Raw genomic sequence first — 24,443 nt, 5'->3', positions numbered from 1 at the left:
ACATGTTACAACATTGTTATTATTGGCTGGAGTCAGAGCTCTGTCTTTCCCCTGCATCAGGAGTTTGTTTGGCGACAGAGGGGGAGGCCCCTTATTGGATTCATGCTGAGCTGACAGTGGGCAGAAAAGAATGGCTCAAGATGCAAGGAGGCAGAGAAAGAGCATATCCTGGTGGCCAGAGAACAAAGGGAGGAGGTTTGTACAAACAAACTTCCTGGTTTGTTTGTACATTGTAACGACTTGTGCCTTAAGTATAATAAAACCTATCATTATTGGTGTTTAAGTCAAAATACTTGCTCTTCTGCTACGTGGGAGATATTTATAAAGTTGGATTCCAAGACTGGAAGGTAACTTTAGAAATTTCAAATATGATAAAAATCAGAGATTTATCTCCAAAAAGACAATTCGTTGCTCTGCTCTTGTGTTTGTTCCCATCCTCCTCATCATCTTGTGGAAGTTAGAGAAAAGAGAAAAAGAGATGCAGGGAAAGAGAAAACGGATAGGTAAGCTTAGAAAATAGACTTTCTCCTCCTCTCCAGCATCAGTGCCATGAGGGATCAGCAGCTAGACTGACTATCTTGGTTTTACTGTCTTCCATACAGAAAAATTATCTCTCATTTTACTCTTCAAATGTATTCATATTTCCTTGTCAGCAGACTTTACCACTGAAACAAACATTGTAAGAACTCAAAAAGGCTCGATTCATGCTCTGAGACTCAGACACACCCCTGGGGAGAAGGGTTTGCTGTCTCTGTCTCTGTCAAGGTGCAGGGCTTTTGCATACAGAAAAAGGATACAGGGAATTTATTTCACATACCTCAAGCCTGCACTGTTTGTGCACAAATTTTGAGAGGTACCTGGGAAAAACTAGAGCATGTTTTGGCTCAGGAGCAATCTACCAACAAAGCCCTGCTGGCCTTCTGGAAGCAACAGCCCCCTATTTGCTGAGTCACCCCCAGAAAGCCTTTTCTAGGAGGCATTAACCAACACCCCAAGTGCTGGAGGCTGCCCAGGGCTGGCGTGTTGAGAACAGCCCAGGATACAGTCAAGGTAGACTTGGAGATGGGATGCCTAGCTATGAGCTCCATTATGTCGCCAGGTGCCCTCAAATGCTCAGAAACTTGACATTGAGTCACCTCCATCCTGTGCCTGCCAAGCTGAGAATCACTTTCCTCTCCTGCTTAGGATCCAAGCTTTGGACCCCAACCTCATGCGATATTTGACTTTTGCTGCTACTCAGGGTACCAGGGAGCCACAGAAATTGGCCTGGGACAGGATGAGGTACCTTTTACCCCTGTCATCTGCAACCCACAGGATCCAAGCTCCACTTGTTTTTCTGTTCTCCATAGAAGCTACACCATTTGACACTCCCACAACCAAGGGCTGTGCACAAAGCTTTCAGTGTTTCACATCCTGGCCTACACTTGCTACTTTCTGTTTACCAACTCCACTTTCACAATGCCTCCCATCTCCTAACTCCTACCACAATGATAAGAGCTAATTTTCGTTGAATGCTCACCTCAACCCAGCGGCTTTCTATGGATTAACACAGTCAACCCTGTTAGGATCCTCATTTTAACAGTGAGGAGGTCGAGACGGGAACGTTATCTGATACAAGCAACCTGCCTATATGAGTCCATTTCATACTGCTATAAAGAAATACCCGAGACTGAGTAATTTATAAAGGAAAGAGGTTTAATTGGCTCACAGTTCAGCATGACTAGGGAGGCCACAGGAAACTTACAATCATGGTGGAACTCGACGGGGAAGCAAGGCACCTTCTTCACAAGGCAGCAGGAAGGCAAAGTGCCAAGTGAAGACGGGGAGAGCCCCTTGTAAAACCATCAGATCTCGTGAGAACTCACTAACTTGAGAACAGCATTGGAGAAACCGGCCCCATGATTCAATTACCTTCACCAGGTCTCTCCCTTGGCACATGAAAATTATGGGGATTGCAATTCAAGATGTGATTTGGGCCAGGACACAAAGCCTAACCATAATACCGCCCAATGTCACAAAGCTAGCAAACAGGGATTTAAAGATAGATTTTTGAACTTCTCCAACTATGCCCTTAAACCTATCCTACCCCCTGTTTTTGAGATACTGATTACATCAGGGTTGCCCTTGATGTTAATCTAAGACCTGAGTAAAAATTGGGCAGGGGATGGGTAGGGGGTAGAGGTTCCTGTCACAACCCTCAGGATGCCCTGGCTAGAGACTGCATCACCTACCTTCCCTCAGCGCGGGATCTTGGACGGTGGTCTTAAGCCATCAGTATCAAAACCACCTGGGAAGCTCGTAAAAGACCCTTGCTCCTGGGCCCTGTCTCACACCTCCGAAATCACATTACTGAGGCTGAGCCAAGGATCTTCGTGTTTAGCAAGCCTTCCATTTGAGAATCAGAGATTAGAGAACGACAAAACTTCTCCCAAGTCATCTATGGAATGATACTTGTTGACACTCTTTTTTTTTTTTGGTAAGAGGAGGAGTTTGGGGAGGAATTTCTCATGTTGATCTATGAAGCATCCCAATAGTGGCAACAAATGCATTTTTAGTAGAATACATCATCTGTTCCCTGACAAAACATTTTTAGGAAAGAAAAACATTCCCCCATCAAAAAAAAAAAAGGTTGGAAAAGTAGAGAAAATTCAGTTAACTACAAGGCTATTTGGTTTGTTTGGTTTGTTTTGGTTTTCATTAGCTTTATTTTGTTTCATTTCATTTTGTTTTGTGTTTTTTCCCCTCTTGAAATATTTTGATGTTTTAGCCTGCAGGCCCACATTCCTTAAAATGTTTTTGCCCTGCAATTTCCGAGGAACTCCAGAGCTGGTGGTCCCACAGGAATAATGCCAGCAGGAGAGAGAGTGGCAGCATGACCCCTGGTCAATAACCAGATATGATCAGTCTTCCAAAAGGGGTTGTATTTTAGAAATATTGTTATGGAAATGTAGCATTTCAGACCTGAAAATAAATTTAATGATTGTGGGGTGGAGACTTCAACTGTTATTGTCATAGACTAAAGACAGGAGGAGCCCATCAGTACTACCAACCTGGATTGGGGTTTCTGACTTCTAGTCCAGATTCTGGAGAGATCCCACCAGTGTCTCCCGAGGATCATTTATTTGTACAGCCCGTCAAAGTTTCATTTTCCTTCTGCCTTCCCTTTCCATCTGTGCTATTATTAACTTCTCTGAAAACTAATGTTTTTAGTCAAGTTTATTCAAGAGGCAAATTTATAGAAGGTCCCAATCTTCCCTATCTGAAACTCCCAGAAGGGAAGGACCAGACAGATTTAGACAAGGGGTTGCAGTGGGGGACGTCCTATTGCTAAATTCTTGCTAGATATGTTACCTGGCTGGGGCTCTAAGCCTGGGGATCCTGCTGCTTTGTCAAAAGGGGAGATGGGCAAATGTTAGAGAACTGATAGAACCATGCTACTGATGAACCAAGGCTTGCCTTGATTCATCTGAAGATTAAAAGAAGAATTGAGAAGGGGATGTAATTTAAAACATAATTTAAAATCCACCCTGCCTGCGGTCCTCTCCAGTCCACCAGTGTGGCCCGCCCTTTGGTTAAGGATGCCTGTACTTTGGTGACAGCCACACTACACCGCCCTGCGGCCTCAGGTGGTGTCCCACCTCTCCCCCTGGACTGTTTCTGTTTGTGCTGTGCAGAGACACTAGGTACTGTCACACAATGGAACTGTCAATAATCACCCTTCCAGATAAACTCATGAATGAAGAGGCAGTTTTCTCTTTTCTTCCCCTGTTGGTGGCTCGCATGCCCTAGAACAATGAACAAAGGTTAGACGCCTTAAACTACTCTTCAGTTCAAACATCTTACTTGTTTCCTGCTCCCTATAGAACAAGATATGGTATAAGTTAGTCTAGCATTTAAGGCCCTTCACCGCCTGATTTCAACATGCTTCTCACAGAATCAAAGTCCTTCAGAGTTAGGATTAGATCTGGAGTCCTTCTGTTCCCATGGAGTCTCCAGCCAGGCCTCCAGTACTTCCACGGGTACCAAACCCACCAGAGATAAGTGCTTCTCAGCCTAGCTGCTCCTGGGAATCACTTGGTGAGCCTTGCAAACTCCCAAAGTCTACACTGTTCCCAAGACCCATTGAATCAGAATCTCTCCAGCTGGAACCGAGGCATCCCTAGTTTTAAAATTGTCCCAAATGATTCCACTGTGCAGCAAGAGAACCACGACCCTAGGACCACACTTCATATCTAGGGAAACATGGCATTCACGGGTTGGACTCAGGAGTCTGTATTTTAAATAAACATTCAAATTGTAATATAAAACCAGATTTGTGAACTAGGACTAGTTCAGCTTCCATAGTCTATAGATTAAGAAACAGAAGGTCCAACCAGGCGGGGTAGCTTATGCCTGTAATCCCAGCACTTTGGGAGGCCAAGGTGGGCAGATCACAAGGTCAGGAGATTGAGACCATCCTGGCCAACATGGTGAAACCCCGTCTCTACTAAAATACAAAAAATTAGCTGGGCATGGCGGGGCATGCCTGTAGTCTTAGCTACTCAGGAGGCTGAGGCAGGGGAATCACTTGAACCCGGGAGGCGGAGGTTGCAGTGAGCCAAGATCACACCACTGTGCTCCAGCCTGGGCAACAGAGCAAGATTCCGTCTCAATAAAAAGAAAAGAAAAAAGAAACAGAAGGCCCAAGGTGCTAAATCACAGAGCCTACATCGAAAACTAGTTTGTAGCAAAAATAAAAGCAGAATCCATATGTCCAGACTCTCTGTCCCATGCTCCTTCCATGATGCTATTCTGCTTTCTAACCTGTCCTCACTACAACTTTATCATATGTCATCTGCTCCAGCCAGGCCCATCTGTCCACTGACCCCTAAATACATTGTGGCTTCTGTCATGTGGGTGCCACTGACCCCACCTGCAATAGTCACACCATTCCTTCCAGCCTAACTCGGTCCTAGGCTTGGCTTTCTTTAAGGCTGGTCTCATTTCCTGCATAAGCTTTCTTAGCTGCCACTCCTGCACACTCCGCCTCTCCCTTCCCTCAACCCCTGTAGCACTTACAGTCACAGCTCAGCATTGAGCTATTCTGTGGTAACACAGGATAGAAACTGCTAGAGGGGAGAGACCACAGCTTCTGCTCTTCTCACATCTGCCAGTGCACTCAGAATAAACACTCAGCAAACGCTCCTCCATTCCCAGACAGAAAGCCTCAAGACTCATTCAAGTATGCCTTGTTGAAAATCACCCTTTAGGCCTCTTTCAGCTATCTGTTGCAAGGAGGAGAAAAGAATGACTTTTTGGGTTTCCTTTCTCCTATTTTCTCTTAAAAGAATGGTCTTGGGTTCATGTCACTTGCAATTAAGTGACAGTAAACTTGATGCCCAGAGTTACCTAACATTTCAAGAGATCAGCATGACATATGCATAGATATTATGTGTGTCTTCTTTTGTGTTCTGTCTTTCAGCAAATGTCAATGGCTTTTCAAAATAATAGTCCCGGGCTATTGCCACACCTGCACAAGTACTGCTAAAAACCACTAAGTTCTAGAAACAAGCAGAAAATCTTCCTAATGCCTCACGAAATGGAGGGACATAGGGACATGCAAATATGGCAGCTCTCATCGTTTACCTCTTCAGCACTTAGCTCAATTGGCATCTTCAAATCAAAAAGCACTGAAGCTTCCAAACCTGGAGTTCAGCCTTAAAGTTCCTCATTAAGAAAATTCTCTAGTTTCTCACTGGTTTTTATTAGAGCCAGACTAAGCTGTACGGATATTCTGTGTGTACAAAATTGACCAGCTATAAATGACCCTCTGAGTTGTTTACACGGAGGAATTCCATGCTGGTAGAAATCTATAATGGTGCAGTCCCTTTGAAAAATAATCTGTCAGTTCCTCAAAAGTTTAAACACAGAGTTACTCTATGATCCATCAAGTCCACTCCTAGGTGTAACCCTGGAGAAATAAAAAACACATGCCTACAGAAAAAAAAAAACTTGTACATAAATATTCATAGCAGCATTATTCATAGTAGCAAAAAATGAAAACAACATACATTTCCATTAACTGAGTAATGATTAAGTAACGTGGTATAGCCATACAATATTCAGCCATTGTAAGAATTAAAATACAGACACATGCTATTCTATGGAAGAACTCTGAAAGTATTATGCTAAGTGAAAGAAGCCAGTGACAGAGGGCTGCCTGTGATATTAGCCCCTTCACATGAAGTAGGCAAAGCCATAGAGGCAGAAAGTTTATTAGTGGTTATCTAGGGCCGAAGGGGAGCAAGGGGTTGGGGAGAATTAGGGAGTGGCTGCTAGTGGTCACAGAGTTTCTTTTTGGAAAGATGAGAATTCTCTAAAATAATTATGGTAACAGTTGCACACCTGAATATGCCAAAAACCATTGAATTATATGCTTTAAATGGGTGAATTGTAAGGTATATGAGTTATATCTTAATAAAGTTGTTACATTTTTTAAAGTTTAAAGAAAATTGAAAATTCCAATTCCTCTTTAAACCTCTTAGTAGCAACGGCCATATAATCTCGAGCAACTTGTTTAACCACTCTAGGCTTCTGTTACTCCTCATCAGTGAAATGTACCTGCATATTGCAAAAATTAAATAAAATAATCCATATGGAGGGTTCAAACTCATCATAGAAAGCCCTCGATAACTGTAGCTATTTTTGTGTCATTTCCCAATTCTTGGAGGAAGAGTGTAAATCTGCAAGTCTCCTGCCACAAATCTAACAATTCTATATTTAAAAAAAAAAAAAAAAAAAAAAAAAAGCAGCAGCGATAAAATCAGAAAAGGAGTCAGAGATTAGAGGAAATCTTCCCAGGAATCGTTCTTTCCCTTGGTCCGATAGCCTAACCCCACCCTCTCCTTGCCTCCACTACCACCAATGTGAAAAAAAGACTTAAAAGATCCCTTCCCCTGTCTGCATCATTTCCACTCAATGAACTGCCATTTCAGCTGCTGCAGCAACATTCCAGAACTTCTGGAGGCTTGGAAGAACTAACCAGGAGAAGCAAAGTGCATTTAATTAAAGCAATGGGTGGGAGGCAAATGGAAGAATGCTTACCTGCCGGGCACACCTCACACATCTTCACAGGCTCAGAAAAATTCCATTCTGAAGGGCACTGAAGCTATTACTATCTGGAGCAGCCAGCCAGTGAGAAATTATGCTCTGGGTTTTAGCTCAGCCAGCTTTCATTACTCTTGAGAAATATCACCATATAATTCAACCTAGCTTAAGTCTAACCTCCTCTCTGAAGACTTTCTGGCCATCCCAATCCACAGTGATTACTCCCACCACTGAATTCCTGTAGGATTCATGTGATAACATGAAATCACCCAGGACTGAGGCCAGCACATTAGCAGCTGCTCAAAAACCATCTCTCAGACATCCTATAGCACTTACTATTGGCACCGGTCCTTCGGCTCCTAGCAAACTCCACCCTATGTTATCATTTATCTTTTTATATATCCACGCTCCCTCTCTCCAGTCCATCTGTAAGTCTGGGGAGAACAGGGATCCTGTGGTATGCTTTTCCATTTCTCAGCATCATAAGCTTTTTTGGAATAAGGTACCCAATAAACGTTTGTTTACAATAACACCCATCCCCTATTTTTTGCAGAATAATGACTGCAAATATGTGGGGGAAAGAAGTACCATAATATTTACACAATTTGAATGCACGTTTTGCCGCTGTGACTTTCCATCAAGGTTGCATCAATCAGTGGGGGGATTGTTTCTTAAAATAGTGGAAGAAAGTTGTATTTAATTAATGACAAACTGTACTCAAAATGTACTTATACCTAACCTAGTTGACCCAATCCTCCCCCAGCCTCCATCCAGTTGCTATTATGAATTCAGGGATGAATCTAAGGAAACAAGGTAAGAAGCACTATAGAAGTTTGGCCAAAAATAGGTTATTGAGCCTGAAAGAAATGAGCTTGCATCTTAGTCCAACTTTGTTCTTGTTGTATACACAGAACAACGTTGAGCCTCAACTTCCTTGCCTGGCTCTTCTAGGATAATAAAATACATGTTTTACTATCGTTGTTAAGTAAAGGCACAATGTTCTGCTGAGACCAGGGGCTCATGCCTGTAATCTCAGCACTTTGGGAGGCTGGGGTAGATGGATCACTTGAGCCCAGAAGTTCAAGACCAGCTTAGGTGACATGGCAAAATTCTGTCTCCACTGAAAATACAAAAATTAGCCAGATGCAGTGGCAAGAATCTCGTGGTCCCAGCTATTTGGGAGGCTGAGGTGAGAGGATCATTTGAGCCTAAGAAATGAAGGCTGTAGTGAGTCGGGATCAGGCCACTGCATTTCAGCTTGGGCAACAGAATGAGATCCTGTCTCAAAAAAAAAAAAAAAAAAAAAAAGGCACAGTGCTTAATAAATAGCAAGTATAATTACTACAGTGCCTTAATCATAAATTTTTGGAGGTCTCAGGGCTTCCTGTACTCCCAGGGTCCCTGTACTCCCTATATCCTTCCTCTTACTAGCTGAGTTATCTTGGACAAGTTACATCTTCCTTACCTGTAAAATGGGAATCATATTTTCTATAGTTTGGAGTCTGTGACAAAGACCACTAGCTATCCATTAGACATTCCATTCCTCTTTTTCCTATTGCTAGGCTACATTTACCAGTCAATCTTGAAGTCCTGGGTGTCCCTGAGACTTAGTTCTAGTCAATGAAATGGATACAGAAATGATCACATGTAACTTCAAAGCCAGAATTATAAAATCTCCCACATTCCCTTCTCCATGCTCTTTTCACTCCCTCCCTCTGGATGCTGAGATCAAAGGTACACTTGAAAGCGGCATGTTGTAGAAGGCTTCCATCGGCCTGGGTCCCTGAATCTCTATGTGGAGCAGAGGCTCCACCTCTGACACTCACCTCATCTTTAATATCATTGTCCTGAAACCAAAGAGAGCTATGTTGCAAAGGAAAAATACTGTGTTAAGCTACTGAAATTCAGGAGTTTGTTTTAACACTAATCCTAATATTTGTTCATAAAAACTTGTGATATTTTGATAAAAAGTAAAGATATATATATGTGTTTTTGTCATATATAACAATGAGCTACTATGACTCAGGAGTCTGAGCTATCATAATAGCTCAATACCCTCCTGAGCCCTGAGTCATAATAGCTCCGTAATGGTTAATTCCCTTCTATTCATGGGTCTGCAATCCCCCTGAAAATACACCAATAAAATGTGGGAATTTTTGCTTTGGAGCAAGAGTTTTCTAGAAATGTGTAAATGTACAAATTACAGGTAACTCCTGTAAGTTTATTATCAGGCAACATTTTTAGAAGAGTTGTGACCATTTGCATTCTTAAACCTCTTTGTGATCTGGGATATGATACTTGAGACTTGACTTGAAGCTGAGAGAGGTAGAGCTTCTAAGACAAAGACTCTCACCTCACTCTGCACATCAGACCCTTTCAAGTTTTCCAGAGAAGGTCAAACTTGTCTGTAACTTACCAGGCATTCTATAATCGTGTATAATGCACCTTTTTTATTGTGGCTAATTTGAGACTGTTTTCTAAGTTTTTATTACTACGGAAATTTTTTTCACTCTTATCAAGGTCTGGATATAGTTACTTTAAAATATAATCCTGACTAAAGTCAGCCAGCGATACTCCATTCCACAGCCAAGCTCATCCGACCCACAGGCAGGGCATCTGTGGAGGCTGGCACCAGGCAGTGGAGTGAGGGTGGGCACAGGCAGAAATTTGGGAAGGTGGGGCTGGAGGATGGGAGGATAGGATTAATATTGGTCAGGAGAGAGAAGCCAGGAGCAAGGCCAATGTTGTGAACACAGACTGTGACTTTGCAAGTCACTTATTTCAGGCAGAAACAAGGAGAGCCATTTGCAAGAAATAATAATATTAGTCATTGTTATTTAATGGGAAAATAATTGCAGATAGACTGGACTAATGTTTGTAAGAGGAAGGGATTAGGGCCAAGAGTTCATTACGGACACAACCAAGAAGTGCTGTCCTGCCATCCCTCCTACTCTGGGCACTCTTGGGCTGCCCATCACTTGTGGCAGGCAATGGTCAGAAAAGTGAGTGACCACACTGAGTGGCCCTGGTTAGAGTGGTCTCTAGGCATCTGGGTGCACCAGGCAGCCCAACAATTGGGGGGTCACTTCAGATTGATATTCTTTAAATCTAGTATTTAGTGGGGTAGAGAAGGCATTGGAAAGGAGTGTTTCATTTTTGAAGTTCCATTTAGAGGTGCTGCCTACTTCTCTGGTTAAGTACAATAACCTGAATTAATTGGCAGGCCCTTTCCAAATTTTCAAGTGATGTCTTAACCCTTCTGAGCAATTGCCCAGCAAACCTGCCCCTTAATTGGGCTCCTGAGTGATATTCTCTGTTGTAGGAGTGCCAGGGTGTAAACAGACAAACCAAAGAAGGCCCCAAAGTTTAACACATCCCTCCCCTTCCCCACCTGGAAGGAGGATCTCCCCTCAGGACCAAGAATTTTTAATATCTATTAATGACTTACGCTTCAACACAACCAAGTGTGGGATCACTTCCCACGTTTCTAATGACTCACTTTGGGAAAGGAGGAATGAAAAGGCAAAGAGAAAAAAAATCTGCATGACTGGGGGAGAAATATTTCCAACAGAAGTGTCTATTAAATTAATATACAATCTCATGAGAATGCTGGAGCAATTCAATATTGAGCTGAGGAAGTGACAAGAAAGTGTTTTACTGATGAGGCAACCTGTCTCTGGGAGCTTTCTCCAGGGTGTCTGATGTTTTGATTCTACTTCTACTCTTCAGCCTTCCAACTGGACGTATTTTCCTCAGATATTGTGTATGTGCATACGTGTGTATATACATGTTTAGGCATGTGTGTACATGTTTGTGCCTGGGCATGTGTGCATGTTTGAACTGCAGTCTGCAAAACCACAGGATGTTTTAGTATTTCATTTTCCTGGATTGTACAAACCATAAATTCATATGACAGTGTTTCCAATTCCAGGCTAAATCACATTGAGAGAACAAAAACATTATATATTTTTTTCAGGTGTTTACATCTGATCAGAAGTACTGAAATGGTACAAAATCATTGTAGCGAAAAACATTTTTGTGACAGAACACAAAAACCCAGGAGGAAGAGAAAAACAACTTTAATTTAGAAAACCTTCTGTGTCTATACCTCTTCTGTAATTTACAATACTTTGAGTCATTCTGTGCAGTTCCTTAGTATTGCAAAACTAAATGGATATTTCTTCCTGAGACTAAAAACATACATATAATTAATAAAATTTAATTCTTTACCCTTCTCACTCAAAAAAATAAATTACCTGACCTTCAAAACACGTCTGAGTCTAACTTCATTAAGGGTTGCCTTTGTGTTTTCTTTTAGCAGGGGACTGATGGTTTAGTCCAAGCTGTCACTCAAACTCTGTGGGTTAAAAGGTCTTCATTTATTTATCTTGGTGCTCGTATTAACCAGTTAAATGTCGAACAGCAGTCAATGACTGGGAAAAACAGATATCTGAGAAGTAAAACATCTGGTACTTGGAAAATTACAGAAGTTCTTTGGTGGAATTTATTATTAACTAATTATTGACTAAGAATAAGAAGTTGTATATTTTCCTACCTTAGAAAATAATAAATCATTTGAAGTAACACACATCATTTACAAACAGTTGGTAGAAATTGTTCTGCAGACCTATCAAAAAAAGAGGCTTCAAGGAGCTTTCATTTTCCAACTACTGACATCCTGGAGATGTGAAGCTGACATGTTACCTGCCCTTCCCCCAAAACACACACACACAGACAAGGTAACAGAAAAGCCGGAATGTAGAAGTGGCCGTGGTGACAGGAAGTTACAGTGACTCTATGGAGAAGGGAGGAGCTGTCTACGCTTTAATGAGGCCAGAATCCATGCTTTAAAAGCAAATTCACCAGCTGCCCTCTCAGCATGGGTCACCTTCCTGGCTTCCTTACATCTGTCAGTAACACTGCCAGTCTCTGAAGCAAGAAATCCGTCATCATTGGCTACTCTTAGCCTCCAACCCTACATGCAATCAGCGACCAAGCCCTGTCATCTCCATTCAGAGCCTCTCCATTCACCCTTCATCAGCCACAGGGAAGAGTTGTTTTAAGTGTAAACAAACCCAACGGAATGCCATTTGATTTTATTGTACTTTAGGTTCTGGATTACATGTTGCAGATCATGCAGGACTGTTGCATAGGTACATACATGGCAAGGTGGTTTGCTGCCTTCCTCCCACCATCACCTATATCTGGTATTTCTCCCCATGTTATCCCTCCCTAGACACATGCAGACGTATGTTCATTGTGGCACTGTTTACAGTAGCAAAGATCTGGAACCAACCCAAATGTCTATCAACATGGACATTTTATTTATCCAGCATTTGGATAAAGAAAATGTGGCACATATACACCATGAAATACTACGCAGCCATAAAAATACGATGAGTTTGTGCCCTTCATAGGGACATGGATGAATCAGGGAATGCCATTGTCAGGACATCCTGCCGGGATCACCACCCTGGTCACACCTTCTCTTCTGCCCATGAGGACACAGGCCACTGAGACAGGATTTGTTCTGGGGATCAATGGGAGCGCATGCAGCGCCACAGACACCTTGATTTCAGATCTCATGCCCCCAGAGCTGTGAGAGAATACATTTCTGCTGTTTCAAGTCACCTATTTTTTGGTAATGTGTCACAGCAGCCACAAGAAACTAATATAAGGGCAGATAGAATTATCTGCATCATTCACAGTTTGCCTAAAACAGGTAACTGAGACAAAATTAGCTTGAAGATCTAAGTCATCTTGATATTTACCTTGTTCTCTCCTTTCCTTTGGATATGTACAGGGATATGTAACAGCCTCTGAGCTATTAATACTAATGACGGAGGTCAAGGGAGGATGATTTTGCCCCCTAACAGAGGTCATTATTTTTATAATTTTATCTATCATTCATTAGGTGCCAAGCTCTGGTAGCTTACAGCAATTATCTCAGTCTGTTTCCTACACCAGGCAGATCTCATTATCAACCCCATCCTTTGAAGACTTTAGCCCATAACAAAAAATAACCTGGAAATATATTCAGTTTATTCTTCTAGATATTTACATAGCTCTTTCTGCTGAAAGCATCTAACCTATAAAAATTCTGGTTTTCTGTTCATTTATTCCTCACACCATGGCAAGCAGGGGCTCCATAGGTCTCTTGAACTGCATTGTTCTGTAGAATTTCTATTCTTGTTTTTGGTCTTCACTGAGGAAACACACAGGCTTCTCCTCCAAGGGTAGCTCAGCCTGGGATCACAAGCTGTTCAGGGTCTCTGTTCCTGTCACAGAGCCCCTCAGCTCAGCACCAAGAAATCACTTTCTTTCCTGGGTCCCCTCTCGAAAAAACCATCAGAGGAGATGTCTGAGGAAGAACGCCCATACCATCCTTGTGTGCTCCCTGGACATTCCTGCAAATGGCACTGTTATGACAGGAAATGACAAACAGGTGCCCCTTGACCCTTGGTGCCCCCAAGGTAACCAATCACTAGGTCAGCACGTGGCCTCCCCATTTGGGCACAGCCCAAGCCCAGGCTTTTTAATTGGTGGTGTCATAAGTTACAGCTGCAATTGATTAGATACGGATTCTCTTCAAATAAAGCTTTTCTTTTGTTGTTATTGTTTATGTTGTTCTTAGCCTGAAGTCATGCAGAAGGGAAAAATGGAAATTTATTCAAGTGTCAGGTAGGGAAACAAAGTATCTTTTGTGATTAAATAACAGAAAGAGATTGCATTGATAGCTCAGAAGAATGCGATATCCAGGAAACTTCCAGAAGGAAACTGGAGTAGAAACCTATGCTCTATTACAAACATTTGCTGTGATCTCTAATGCCAGACTTCAAAACCGAGATTCTCTCCTATTTTTCCCTCCAAAATTTTACTGAAACAACAAGATTAATTGCACTGTCCTGTTTCTTTCCTCTTCAGTTTTTCCTTGGGTGAGAAAGACGCTTTGGTGAGAAACAACACAAACCTGTAAAGTAGCAGGCAGGCCTGGTTTACGACAAACCTACTAGACTGGCACTACCAAACGAGTCTGCCAGCTTCCAAGAAATTATCTGAGGAGACCAAACACTTAACACTTCTTCCAGCAATGCCAGGACTCTATTCAAAATGTCTTGGCATTTCTCTTTGGAGAATTCCTTCAAAGTCTGTTTCTGAGCCAACCGCACAAGAAGCTGGAGCAGTGCATACTCAACCTCAGATTTAGGGCCAAAAACGGCATTGCTGTTTTGGTAGTTCATGGTACTCAACAGACCAGTGCTTCTCCATGGAGGTCAAGGGAGGATGATTTTGCCCCCTAACAGAGGACATAAGTCAGTGTCCGGAGACACATTTGATTGTCACAACTAGGAACTGGGGTGCTACTGGCATCTAGCAGTAAAGGCCGCTGTGCACAGGACAGTCCTCCATGGTGAAGAATCATCTAGCCAAAAATGTCAGCAATACCACGATTGAGAAACCCCACATCAGACTCAGCTGCCACTGACTTCAGGACAGTGAAATCCTCCCTCAGAAGATTGAGATGTTATTAGGAAGAATTTCTTGAGTCTTTTGATAGGATTTTATCAGTTAACAGCATATTGAACAAAATCAACATCACTAGGAAAAAACGTTGGTATTCCCAAAGGAAAATTTTGAAGAGGAACAACTCATTTGATCTCTCTGCTCACTCGGCTGGTTACCAAGAAAGCTGCCGTGTGCTCAGGGATGCCTTCCTGAGATGCTCCAGTTACATTGTCTCCCAGGCTACAGGTTCTTAGCTTTCTTTTTGAAGCTGCTAAATCTCTTCTTAAAGTGAAATTGTGATTATGTGAAGCTCAATATTAAAAACAAAAAATATTATAGAGTTTCTCTGCTTGCAGAAAGGGTAGACGGGAAAGGCTGGAACCTTCCTTGTTCATGGCCACCCTTAACTGTCACTGCCCTTCCCCATGGTATGCTGTTCCTAGGACTCTGCAAGTGTTACCTTGAAGATTACCGACCAGCACTGAGCCATGAAGGTGCAGAACTGTGTGGCTCAGGAGGCTTTGTGTGGTCGTGTGCTGATCCACTTCACGACACCACATTCTGATCATTGGGCCCTAAAGTATATTCCCTTGGAAATGTTTCTGTCAAGTCAATTTATCTACTAGATTCTGAGGAGCAACAGCATTGGCTGTCTTTCCTTAAGGACTTCTATTCTAACTAATTAGAAAATCACTTATGCGAATAATGCATAAGTATAATTTATAAGCAACAGAAGTAAGCACAAAGCAGGTGATTTCTTAAAATCTATCATTTTCACATGCCTAGGCACTTTTCTGCTTTCCTGAAACCTCCTTTCAGTGTGCTGAAAATAATCCTACGCTTATAAAGCAAAAATTAGACATTTTGATTCTAATTTGCCATTCGGACTCTAGAAAATGTGATGGCTTAAGGCCAAGATTGCATTCTACGCTCCTGACTGCATGGGTTGCTCAGCTCTGTTCCAAATAGTCTAAAGTGGCATCAGCTGAAATAATGTACCGAAATTGTAAAAATGCATTTGGATTAAAATTCCATAACATTGATAAGGAAATGTGTCCATTCATTTAGGCCACTGTAACAAACTATCTTACACTTGGTAATTTATAAACATCAAAAATGTATTCTTTTTACAATTCTAAAGGCTGGGAAGCCCAAGATCAAGGCACCCGGATCAGCTTAGAAAAATGAGACATTCAGGGAACTTCCTAGGAGAAACTGAAATAGAAACCTATGCTCTATCACAAACGTTTGCCATGACCTTTAATGCCAGACTTCAAAACCAAGTTTCTCCCCTATTTGGTGTCTGGTGAAAGCCTGTTTCTCATAGAAAGCATATTCTCACTTTGTGCTCACATGGTGGAAGGGGCAAACAAGCTCCCTGGAGCCTCCTTTATAAGGGCACTCATGAGGGATCTACACTCATGACCTCATCAGCTTCTGCATGCCCCATCTCTTAATACTTTGAACTGGAGTAGGTGTCAACATATGAACTTTGTTGGGGACACAAACCTATAGACCATAACGAAAGAAGCAAAAGAAAAAATTATCCCCAAATACACCAGAGATTATCCAAGCTAGGCATCATCTAGGTGGGAATCTCTTAAAATACTATTTTCTTCTTAAGATAAAAGGCCCTAATTCTGCCTACGATCATCAGCCTTCACGATGGCTGCTGATGCTCTGCCCTCCTGATAGTCACACTCTGGTGTAGTCCCTCCCACCTGCTCCAGGGCTGGGTCTATGTGACCAATAGAATAGGCAAAAGTAGTGACATGAAAGTTCTGAGTTTCCATGTTGCAAACTGACCTATGGAAAGGCTCACATGCAGAGGGGCTGAGGGGAGGCCTCCAGCCAACAGCCAGGAGCCTGCCAAAACTGAGGTCTGCCAACAACTGTGGGAATGAACTAGAAGACGATCCTCCCTCAGTTGAGCCTTCAGATGACACTGCAGGCCCAGCCAACAACATGGCAGCTCACAGGACACCCTGAGTCAAAACCTACCCAACTATATCACTTTTGGATTCATGGCCCTCAGACACTGTGTGAAATAACAGATGTTTGCTATCTTAAGTAGATAAGTTGTTACATAACAACAGATAATTAATATTCTGCCTTGAACATATCCTCAAGCCTAAGAGAGATAGATTATAAAGGAAGAGTTTTACAAGATATCTAAAAGTAGGATCAAACTAAGGGAAAAACAATCAGAATTGGGTAGAGAGGGAAGTGGGAAATAGCCACTGTGATAACTCTGTAACTACCAGGACCAGCATGTTATTTTTATTATCTCCTATTTCCATGAAGTAATCAACAAATAAACAAAAAGAGCCTGTGAACATTCACTGAGACAACAACCAGGACTGAACAGAAAAAATGGACTTTGGCTCTGTAGCCGAGGTTCTAGGGGTAGAAGAACCGCCATAGAAGGAAGCAGACAGGCTCTGGGACCTGCCCCATAGAAGTAGAGGGGAAAACGTGGAAGCACTTTGAGCCTGAAATAGGGGCTGAAAGCTTAACTCCTTGAATCTTCATTGAACCAACATTAATGGAGCATCTATTATATTTAGACAGTGTGCTAGACACTGTGAGAGCTGCAGAACAGCATGTTATTCAGAAGGAGGTGTGCATCAGATGCCACGGCAGACTGGTGAAGAGACAATTATGTTGCAATCAAGGAAGAGGAGTCAAAAAGGCTTTCAGGACTAGTGGAGAGCTGAAGTGAGTTTTAATGAACTAGTGAACCAGAAGGAAAACTAGAAGAAAAATATTCCTGGAAAATGCAACACGCACAATGACACAGGGTGCAAAACCTCGTGACAAGCTGGGAGAACTGGCAATGATGTAGGAGAGTTGGAGGGAAGAATACATTCAGGAAGCTTGTGGAAGATGAGGATAAAGAGGTCACTAGGCAAAATCGCAAAGGTTATTTATGGATAAAAGTACTGAGTTTCAATTTGGAAATTAGAATCCATGATTAACCATTGAAAAGCTTTAAGCATGCATGCATTCATTCATCCAACAAATATTAATGGAGCATCCCCCCCGAGCAAGGCCTTATACTGGCACAGCACTAGGGATACATCAGTGGACAAGATAGGTGTGGTCCCTACCCTTGTTGCATTTATGATTCAGAAGAAAAAACATACAATTGAATTCATATTTTAGCAGATATGATCCCTTTAGCAGTTTTGTAGGGAACGAGTAGGCATGGAGGTGGGCGGGGTGGTGGCGGGGGAGGGTGAAGCATTTTGCAGATGCATTTCCAAAACCATCCTCATAGTCTATCCTGCCCTCTGGCCTCACCTGTCTTCACATTTACCAAAAACACTCTAAACATTCCATTTCTAGGATATTCATTTTATATATGCCAAACAAAGATCTTTCAACCCTATCCTGCTTAAGCTCCTTTCTCTTTTCTCCATGGCAAGAAGGACTCACCAAATGTCAGAATTGAAAGAGACCCTGGAGACCCTGATCCAGGCATGTACAAATATGAAAACTGAGGCCCAGAAAGGGCAAGGAGCACCTGCAAGCTGAAAGCTGGTTGCAGCAGACCCGGCAGGAACTCAACTCTCCCGTGTTCCATTCCAGTGCTTTTTTCACTGCACCTCACTAATGCCATCATCCTTGGACTGCTGTGCTACAGCAGCCAGCAAGAGCAGCATGCAAAAAAAGCCTGGAGCATAGCAGAGATTTTAGCCTCACTGAAACACGATGGCTTCATTCGGCAGCCATCCAAGGTCCCAGCAAAGGCTGTTTTCCTCCACTCAATTAGGCAGAGGACTGGAGGAAGATCAGGCTAGGAAATGCTCTGGGGACTCATCTGTTAATTGAAGACACTGTCAGATTTTCCACAGTATGACAGATGATCAAAGATTTCTTCTCCTTTTCTTTATCACTCTCTTATTTCAAGGCAACATTAGGCCAAATTACAAGTAAGAAAGAGTACAATCTATTTTAAAATGGAAATAAAACAGTCAAAGGGGAACAGAAGGGCTTAATCACTTAGATATTTTCAAAGTTTGATGCCAAGGAGCATCCATTTTTCAAGGGAGAAGAGAATTTCATTTTGCAATTCCATGGAATTGTGTGGGCTCCATATTGGCCCAGTCTGTCTCAGTCGTGTACCAATCCCCTGCTATTTCAATATGTGCGAGGTCTCAGGTCCTTTGGGCACTGGACGCATCAGTGATCGGCAAATTAACAGCCTGTGTCTATATTGACATTCATGTTCTCAACTTAATGGTTAATTTATTTAATGAACCGCTTCTGTCCTCATTAAAAGGGTGGGATGTCAAAAGTGTATTGGACTCGGCAATATGATAAATAGATAGAGAGGAGTCCTCATCATCAGGGTGAATTGTTTGCATTTCATTCATTCCATGAACATTCACTTTTGAGTGCCTGTTATGTGAGTGCCTGGTCCCAGGCTAGGTCTGGGGCCTCCCGCTGAAAAGTGCTCCCTCCATCCAAAAAGAGCTAAGCTCAATGGATAATATCAACCAGTTTAAAATCACACGATGACGTGAGTACCCTGAAACTCTCTGAGCCAAAACAAGATTGCTGAATAAAGTAACCATTGGGCTGAAGACAGAAGTGTCAGCCTAAGTACAAATCTATAAATTTGCTGATCATAGATAGGTATTACTTCCAAATAACAGAGGTCAAAAAAAAAAAGCTCATCCAACAAGAATAAAAACAAGAATTGTCCATTCCAAATAAAAGGGCAGCAAAAGTTCTTTCCAAAACAAACAGAACCCAAACCAACAATTATCTCTAGGTAAGATTTTCCAGTCACTAAGATCATGATGAAATATCTTTCCTTCCTCCTTTGTGCTGACAAAGCATCAGCTTCTTAGAGCATTGGTTGCCTTCTGCCTTTCACTTATAGCTATTTGTAGATATGTCTATCACCCCTACTCCATGGTAAGTTCATGAAGACTCAGTCCCTGATGCCTCAACCACTGCTAGGTCATGTTGATTTCTCAACTCATGTTAGAGGCATTGCATATCCCTCAAATTCCAAAATGAGGGATGTCTTTTTTGTCATAGATACCTGATCCCTCTCCCCTTGCTTAAGACTATCAATACATAGAGAAGTGGCTAAAAGCACAGATCCTGGAGTCCAGTTGTCTGTGTCTAGATCCTGGCTGGCACTTACTGGCTGTGTGACCTTGGGATAAGTTGTTAATACACACTGTGTGCCAGTTTTCTTATATACAAAATGAAGATAGAAATATTACTGCCTCACATTGTTGTGAGGTCTGAATGTTTTAATAAATGGAAAAGAATTTTAGTGGGGGAGAACAGAAGGGGAAAATCTTGCAAAATTTGTCCTCCCTAGGGGCAAAAAATGTCACTGGAAAGCTGCTTCTTATTATAAATGGATTTGCTATTTCCAGAAAGTTGCCCATTTTGGAGTCTGAGTCACATTGTAGCTGAGTCTCAGTCCCACACTTTAGAAGTTTTCCCTTAATTTTTCTTTTTATCAAAGAGAGGCTCTAACAAAGACTAAGCATGTGTTATGTAGCTCAGTGGTTCATACCTTCAAAAAGTGAGAATTAAATGAAAACTAACAGCTTAATAATATTTCAAGTCTCTCATTAATCTACTCTAGCATGTGTTACATAGAAGAGACTGTGAGCCCCATGGAAGAAGAAATCTTATTTTTAAAATCTTTAATGTCATATCACTTAATATAGCATCAGATGTATAGTTCAAGTGCTCAATAAATATTTCATGAATAAATAGCTCATTTTATTTTGGATCATATTTTTATGTATTTCCTTGTTATAAATAAAGCTATAAATTACATTGATGTGTGTGTGTGTGTGTGTGTGTGTGTGTGTGTGTGTGTGTGTGTGTTCATCTACTGCTGATAAAGACAAACCCAAGACTGGGAAGAAAGAGAGGTTTAATTGGACTTACAGTTCCCCACGGCTAGAGAAGCCTCAGAATCATGTCAGGAGGTGAAAGGCACTTCCTTCCATGGTGGCTGCAAGAGAAAATGAGGAAGATGTAAAAGCGGAAACCTCTGATAAAACCATCAGATCTCATGAGACTTATTTATTACCATGAGAACAATATGGGGAAACCACCCCCACGATTCAACTTATCTCCCACCAGGTCCTGCCCACAACATGTGGGATTTATGGGAGTATAATTCAAGAAGAAATCTGTGTGAGGACATATCCTTCTGCCCCTGGCTCCTCCAAATCTCATGTCCTCACATTTCAAAGCCAATCATACCTTCCCAACAGACCCCAAGGTCTTAACTCATTTCAGCATTAACCTAAAAGTCCACAGTTCAAAGTCTCATCTGAGACAAGGCAAGTGCCTTCTGCCTATAAGCATGTAAAAATCGAAAGCAAGATAGTTACCTCCTAGATACAGTGAGGGTACAGGTATTGGGTAAATACAGCCATTCCAAATGAGAGAAATCGGCCAAAACAAAGTTACAGAAACCATGCAAGACCAAATTCCAGTGGGGCATACAACTTCTAAAGCTTCAAAATGATCTCCTTTGACTCCAGATCTCACATCCAGGTCACACTGTCTAGAACTCTAGGTCCAAATCTACCTGTAACAGGAAGCAACTTTCCAAGGACATATTTGCACCTGGGTAGGACAAAGAGCTACAGTTTTTATTTTCTAATTTATGCAAGGATTTCAAAGTCCAAATCATAAATTCTGTGCCTAACATTTATAATAGTTATTTCTAGGTCAAATGACACAGTAATTCCAAATAAAATGCAACAAGGAGGAAATGCCCCTAAATGCCATATGCAGTGACTTAGACACGGGAAAAAGATCAAGCATCATAGTTACACCAGACTTATTCCCACCCGACTTTATAACCAAAATGTTCCTTGCTTCTTTGCAGCTTCTCTGGGACATGTAGAGAATTCCCTTCTCATTCTCCCCTGTAGCCCCCCGTTGGTGGTAAAAAGCAAATCAAGTGAGAAGATTTATCTTTATACAAGTAACAAAAACTAATTCAAATCTTATTCACTTTATTTCCATTTTCTGTCGTCTTTGTGGTGTTACCTTTGGTAACCCAAATGCTAAACAAGACTGTTAATAAAGCAAAAAAAAAAAAAAATTGTATGCAGATTAGTCCAATAGGTTTCCAAACTCTGTTAACTTATTTGAGGAGAACACTTTGAAAGAATTCTGAGTAGCAAAACACCATATGTAGTATAACCAGTGATAAACACAAGATCTTAATAGGCTTAAAGAGCCACCATTTACAATCTTTTCTCTCAATATTTTAGGAATAAGAGAAAAATTTTAGCAAGAAGCTAAAGAGAAAAGTTTAAATTCAGGATATTTTCGATAACCAGAAAGGCTAACCGTGTCTAGACTACAAGAGAGAGAGAACTCCATGACTTGAAAAAAGCAATTAAGAAAAAGGGGTGTTAATGAGAATGGTTCTGGGAGAATTAGAAAGTGGAATTTTTGCCAGTTTAAGACAATGTTTTAGCTTCATTATGCTAAAGAACATATGAAAAAATATATGATTTGTTTGTATTTTCTGTAAAGCCAATTTTCTTCAGTTTGTATCACATTTTTAAAGTAAGTACATCATATTTTTGTCCAATATTGAGCTTAGGGATTCACACTAAGGTCATCAGTGGAAGTGTAGGTGAGGACACTCAGAACATCCACAACTCTGCTGCCACCTGATGCCAATATGCTAAAATTGCAGGGGTAGATCTTTAAAGCAAAAATTCTTCTAAGGAGATTCAATTTGCATAACAAAAACAGCCTTGTAATTTCACAAGGAATACACTTTGACATTAATGCAAATGAGAAAATGTAATGATTTTTAAAAGCTAATTAAAAGTCTAAAGGAGGCAAAATTTTTCAGTCTTGATAAAATTAGTAATATAAAATTTTTACATGTCTTCACCTCACTGTTACACTATTATACTGTAAAATTTGGTGTTCTTTTTTTCCTTTGGCAAAAATACTTCCAGAGATTTGAACATTTTCCTAAACAGTGGCTTACACAATTGCATTGGTCGATTACTGGTACACCTGCTGTCAGAAAGGAACCCCAAATTATAATGACGCATACGAGATGGATTTTTTTTTTCCTCATTTAAAAAAACAAACGGCCAGGCATAGTGGCTCATACTGGAACCCCAAAACTTTGGGAGGCCAAAGCAGGCAGATCACTTGAGCATAGGAGTTGGAGATCAGCTCCTGTCTCAACAATAAATACAATAAGTAATTAGCCTGGTGTGCTGGCACACACCTGCAGTCCCAGCTACTTGGGAGGCTGAGATGGGAGGATCACTTGAGCCCAGGAGGTTGAGGCTTGGGTGAGCCATGATCATACCATTGCACTTCAGCCTGGGTGACAAACTGAGACTCTGTCTCAGAAATAAAAGAAATTAAATAAAACTTTTAAAAAAATAATAAAAACAAAATAAAATAAGTTATGAATATTTAATAATATTAGATAATAACTTTATTTTAACTTTATGGTAGTTATGTTTTGTTTTGTTTTATTTTAAGCCCTTAAATTTTAGAGAAGAGTGAGTAGAGTGGAGGTGATTAGGTAAGACAGCCAAGGGCTGGTAGTGTTCCTTCACTATTAGAGATATCTTGTTGATCATCTCCTTGTGCAAGGAGCACTCCTGCTTTCACCAGCACATCCCATCCCATACTGCAAAAATAAAAAATAGGAGAAAGGAAAAACACATCCTTTGCCTCTAAGGACTTGATCTGGAAGTTGTACACATCACTTCTACTCACTTCTTACTACTCGGGATTTTAGCCTCAAGGTCACATCCAGAGAAATGTGATGGACACATCTGGAAAATGAAGTCTTTAAGAAGCTGACCATGTATCCAACTAAAAATTCTATCAGCGCGTGATTCTATGACAGAGATCAAGGGAAAGCTGGTGTCCTCGGTAATATTTTGATTCTTTCCTTTAATCTACTCTCGATGCTTTTCAATGTATTGCTTTGAAGGAAGACTAGTAAACTGTTCCAAAGCAGAGTGAGCTAAAGGAATATGAAGACTAAATGCAACACTCACTCTAAAGGATGTTATTAGAACAACTGGCAAAATCAGATTAAGGTTTACAGATCAACTGATTGTACTGCATTAATATTAATTGTATTTTGATTGTACTGTGGTTGTGTAAGAGAATGTTCTTATTTTTAGGAAACACACCCTGAGGAATTCACAAGTAAAGAACCATGTGCCTGCAACTTTTTCTTAATTTGTCAAATAAATATATAGAGAGAATGCAAGAGAGAGGAAACAAAAGTGGTAAAGTGTGAACACTGGGGGACTCTTGATTAAAGGCATCTGAAAAAACTTTGTACTATTCTTGCAACTTTGTTCTTCAGTCTGAACATATGTCAAAATAAAAAGTTAAAAACAGTACTACCTTAATTCTGACTCAAATTAACTCATTCGATCTTTTTTAAGGTGGTTCATTTACAGTTTAGCCATTATATAACACCTTGGTTGAACTCAAATTTCAGAAAATTGAGTAGACCTAGTTGCCATATTTGGTTTGACTTACCCTCCCACCTGCCATCTTACCATAAACATAGTTATATCGGAGAAATGATTTGCAGCATTACAAATGGTGAGAAGAGGCCACACAGGCACAGCTAAAGTAGGGAATCCAGAGGAGGCAGCAAGGAGAATTCCTGGACCAGATGCAAGTATAGACACTCTGCCCCAGCTTCTCCATCTGTCAGATTTGGGAAAAAAGCAGAATTCTTGTTCATTTATGCTCAGGCTTACATTGCCATGATAGCAACAATGCGCGCACTTCTGTTTGGGGGATGCATAGGAACCTCAGGTCTTCCCAGTTCTTAAAAT

The 24,443-nt window shown here is 41.2% G+C and overlaps 1 long non-coding RNA gene across 3 annotated transcripts in view; it reads right to left on the bottom strand.

Annotated features, from left to right (window-relative positions):
• Positions 1–7,318, bottom strand: part of LOC144576829 (uncharacterized) — a 741,704-nt gene extending 734,386 nt beyond the window's left edge. For all 3 annotated transcript variants that reach the window (XR_013519398.1, XR_013519399.1, XR_013519400.1), the window contains exon 1: positions 7,084–7,318. This is a non-coding gene — a long non-coding RNA (uncharacterized LOC144576829). The remainder of the gene's footprint in view (positions 1–7,083) is intronic.
• Positions 7,319–24,443: the final 17,125 nt, after the last annotated feature.

The sequence above is a fragment of the Callithrix jacchus genome, chromosome 6 (genome assembly GCF_049354715.1).
Source record: "Callithrix jacchus isolate 240 chromosome 6, calJac240_pri, whole genome shotgun sequence".
Taxonomy (NCBI): domain Eukaryota; kingdom Metazoa; phylum Chordata; class Mammalia; order Primates; family Cebidae; genus Callithrix; species Callithrix jacchus.
Note: the sequence above shows the minus strand (reverse complement) of the source record. Positions and strands in the feature narration are given on the sequence as shown.